Below are 4,467 nucleotides of genomic sequence, written 5' to 3'. Positions count from 1 at the left end.
TTTCTGCCATTCCAAGTAAATACTTCATGTGCTACCTTTAAACAATTCAAAACTTAGTATCTCTTATTTGTGTCAATGTTTCATAGCTCATGAGGAAGTATGTGGTATTTTATCTTTCAATCTTGTTGGGCAACTTCCACCAATGGACTAGTGGCTTCATCCGCTTATCCAATAATTTTGCAAAAAGAGCTGGCAATGGGATTCCCAGTCCCAAATTAATCAAACTAAATAGACACTCCTCCATGGTATGTGATTGATGGACGGCACCCGAAGGATTCGGTTAGCCATGGCTTGTGTAAGCAAAGGTTGGGGGGAGTGTCATCATCATAATAAAGCTAAAATAAAAAGGCAGTCCTTCATGGTATGAGATTGTTAAGTGTGCACCCGAGGATTCGGTTAGCCATGGTTTGTGAAAGAAAGGTTGGAAGGAGTGCCACACAAAATGGAAATAATATGGGAGCCGCTCTTAGGAGGTTGTCTGGCAAGGGGGTTAGAGTACCCGCTACCAGTCGTTGACAACAACAAACACCTCTCAAAATGTTACTTTTATTCTCTTTATATGATTGCAAAACTGAAAAAGCTCTAGCACATGATTTAATCCCTGCTTCCCTCTGCGAAGGGCCTGTCTTTTACCTTATGTTGAGTCAGTAAACCTATTTCCCTCCATCTCAAGCAAGCATTTGAGTAGTTGTGATCAAACCATTATATTGTGATTTGCTTCATCATGTCTTTTATTCTTCCTTGTTTAGTACAAGTTTTATCTGAATGAATATAGCTTTGCAAGTTATCAATGATTATGAAAAGACCATTATGATTGAGTATGCAAGTTGTGCCTTATAAACTTTAACATGAGAGCGCTGCTCAATGAGATAAATATAATCTGTTAATTGTTCCCTGACCAAGAACGAAGTTTGCCATCACCAATTATGATTTCTTATGCACCTTTACTTGTGATTACCTTATACTTGTTTCAAGTTGAGTTATAAGAGGTTGTTTACTATAATGTCTTGTGTGAATGAATATGATGCTTCTTGTCCGTATTTTATTTATCGACTCTTCACTCCATAAACATGTGGTCCTGTCTATCGAGCTCGATTTCGCTTGGGGACAAGCGAAGTCTAAGCTTGGGGGAGTTGATACGTCCAATTTGCATCACTATTTTATATCATAATTTGCTGTTATTCATTGATATATTTCATATTGGGACACAATACTTATGTTATTTCATCTATTTTGCATGTTTCATCATTATTGGAGGATCGAGCACCGGAGCCAGGATTCTGCTGGAAAAAGCACCGTCAGAACGCAATATTTTGGAAGATCAACTGTGGAAGGAAATTATACCAAAAATCCTATTTTTCAAGATGATGAAGGAAGCCAGAAGGAGGAGCCAGGAGGACCCAGGGTGGGCCCACACCCTAGGGCGGCGCGGCCCATGCCCTGGCCGCGCCGCCATGTGGTTTGGGGGGCCCACGACCCCTTTCGCCTCCTTTTCTTCGCGAAATCCTTCGTCCCGAAAACCTAAGCCAGAGAGGGTACCTCGCGAAGAGTTACTGACCGCCTCTGCGGGGCGGAGAACACCAGAGAGAAAAGAGCTCTCCGGCGGGCAGGAATCCGCCGGGGAAATTCCCTCCGGGAGGGGGAAATCAACGCCATCGTCACCGTCATCGAGCTGGACATCATCTCCATCACCATCATCATCATCTCCACCATCATCACCGCCGTCATCACCGCTGGACACCGTCATCGCCGTAGCAATTTGGGTTTGATCTTGATTGTTTGATAGGGGAAACTCTCCCGGTATCGATCTCTACTTGTTGTTGATGCTATTGAGTGAAACCATTGAACCAAGTTTATGTTCAGATTGTTATTCATCATCATATCACCTCTGATCATGTTCCATATGATGTCTCGTGAGTAGTTCGTTTAGTTCTTGAGGACATGGGTGAAGTCTAAATGTTAGTAGTGAACTATGGTTGAGTAATATTCAATGGTGTGATATTTAAGTTGTGGTGTTATTCTTCTAGTGGTGTCATGTGAACGTCGACTACATGACACTTCACCATTTATGGGCCTAGGGGAATGCATCTTGTATTCGTTTGCTAATTGCGGGGTTGCCGGAGTGACAGAAACCTAAACCCCCGTTGGTATATCGATGCAGGAGGGATCGCAGGATCTCAGAGTTTAAGGCTGTGGTTAGATTTGTTCTTAATTACTTTCTTGTAGTTGCGGATGCTTGCAAGGGGTATAATCACAAGTATGTATTAGTCCTAGGAAGGGCGGTACATTAGCATAGGTTCACCCACACAACACTTATCATAACAATGAAGATTATTTAGCCGTATGTAGCGAAAGCACTAGACTAAAATCCCGTGTGTCCTCGAGAACGTTTGGTCATTATAAGTAAACAAACCGGCTTGTTCTTTGTGCTAAAAAGGATTGGGCCACTCGCTGCAATTGTTACTCTCGCACTTTACTTATTCGTACTTTATTCAACTGTTACATCAAACTCCCCTGAATACTTGTCTGTGAGCATTTACAGTGAATCCTTCATCGAAACTGCTTGTCAACACCTTCTGCTCCTCATTGGGATCGACATTCTTACTTATCGAAGATACTACGATACACCCCCTATACTTGTGGGTCATCAGCGACTCCTGCAGGGACAGGAGTATAGGGGAAATGCTTGCCTGTTAAATCTTGCCGAGGAACAACCGGAGGGCTTGTCGTATCTCACATCACCACTTCGTGATCTTATCCGGGAAGAAGCAAATGCTACAACAAACATCGGATGCACCACTTACTACTACGAAAGAAGGACCGGCATGATGAAGGTATGATATGCATGCATGGCATGGCAGAGATGATGCGATGCAACTTATCCATATTAAGCGGAATCGGAATTCCGGACAAACAATTATTAGGTTCTAGTTATTTTTCTACCCCGAATATTTAATGTTCTTAAGCATGGCATAAACATGGCATGGGTGAGCTACGGCAAAATTAAATGGAACCGGGACAAAATAGCAATCCCGCACAATTCCATATTCAGTTATTAGGTGATTCGCTATTTACCCAAACCCACATATGCGATGCAACAGTAAGATATGCGATGCACACATGTATGAATGATGCAACAAGGGAGAGATGCAACAAGATAGATGCACATATTTATAAAATAGGGCTTATGGTCGGAGTCTCACGGTATTGGAACAAGGATGGTCATCGGGGCGGAGTGGAAGTGGCGGAAGTCGCCGACATCGAGAAAGTAGTCAATGTGTCAGATGCCGGGAAGTAGACCTTGGCGGTGAGGCATCGGCGGACCCGGCGTGGTTGTTGAAGTCGAACTTGAATCAGCGCCGAAATTGGAGAGGAACTTGTAGGAGAGGTAGCGTCGGCGAAGTAGTAGCGGCCGCGTCGGATAAAAACAAGCGGACACGGTCGATGGGACAAATGGAAGCCAAAATTCGGACGGGTACTTTGTCGAATAGATGGCGGCCCTCAAAACCGGGCAAAAACTGGATAGAAAAGAGTGCTGACGGCGCACGAACGAAGAGATGGTGTATTTTGGAGATTTGGACATGCGCTGGTCGGCCGGAACTGCTTGGCCTGCTGTTGTGGCGGTGCTGCTACTGTTTGTTGTTGTGCACGCGTGGAACAGACGGGACAAGGCAGCGAGGCGCGCGCACATGAATGCTGCCTAAGCTAGCATCAAGAAAGCTGTTGGATGGCTCAACGATCAAGGCAAAATTGAGGAGACGTGTGGCTGGCTGATACATGCCTCGACTGTCCACGAAGCTGCGGCTTGGATGCACATGGAACGGAACAATACTGCGGGCGAGTGGCGGCCAGCGCGTGGCCCGAGGCGAGGCGGGCGAGCCAGAGCTGCGGCTTGGTGCCTTGCCGCGACGCATGCGCGGGCGAGGCGGGGCCAGGGCGTGCGCGGGCGGGAGCCGAGCTGGGGCGGTTTGGCTGCGGGCGGCAGATGGTTTACGCGGGAGTGCGGGCGAGCTCGCGCGCGTGCTGTACGGTGGCGGGGAAACCAAGGCAGTCCGGCGCAGGATCGAGGCATGCAGGAGCATCTCTCGCACGCGGAAGAAAGGGTGCGGCCGGCGACGAAAGGAAAAGGCACACCGGCGACGGAAGAAGGAGCGGATTTTTGGCAGAAATTTGTGGAAGAAAAAAGAGGGGGAAAAGAAGAGGATTTTGGGTGTGGATATAAGGTGGGGAAATGTTGGGAGGAGATCTCAGATCTGATTTGGGGGCTAGGGTTTGGGGAGGAGGAAGAAGAGGAGGGAGCTGCCTTAAATAGGCCAAAGGGTTAGCTGGACTTGGGCTAGTTTTGAGCCAAAACTTTGTCAGGCTTTCTCCGTCTTTTATTTAGCAAACAATAAAACAATTTTAGCAAAACATTTTAGTTAAAGTAACGGACCGGAAAATAGATTTGGATTCGCTTTTCAAAATTAA

General features: G+C 46.3%; 1 long non-coding RNA gene across 1 annotated transcript; it reads right to left on the bottom strand.

The window, feature by feature from the left end:
• Positions 1 to 2,452: 2,452 nt before the first annotated feature.
• On the bottom strand, positions 2,453 to 4,263 carry LOC127309473 (uncharacterized). The gene is made up of 2 exons (XR_007857165.2): positions 3,204 to 4,263; positions 2,453 to 2,775 (listed from the first exon to the last, which is right to left on the bottom strand). It is a non-coding gene; the product is annotated as an uncharacterized lncRNA (long non-coding RNA).
• Between the last annotated feature and the right edge of the window lie 204 nt (positions 4,264 to 4,467).

This window comes from Lolium perenne, chromosome 6, assembly GCF_019359855.2.
Source record: "Lolium perenne isolate Kyuss_39 chromosome 6, Kyuss_2.0, whole genome shotgun sequence".
Lineage (NCBI taxonomy): Eukaryota > Viridiplantae > Streptophyta > Magnoliopsida > Poales > Poaceae > Lolium > Lolium perenne.
This window is presented reverse-complemented; position numbering and strand designations above follow the sequence as displayed.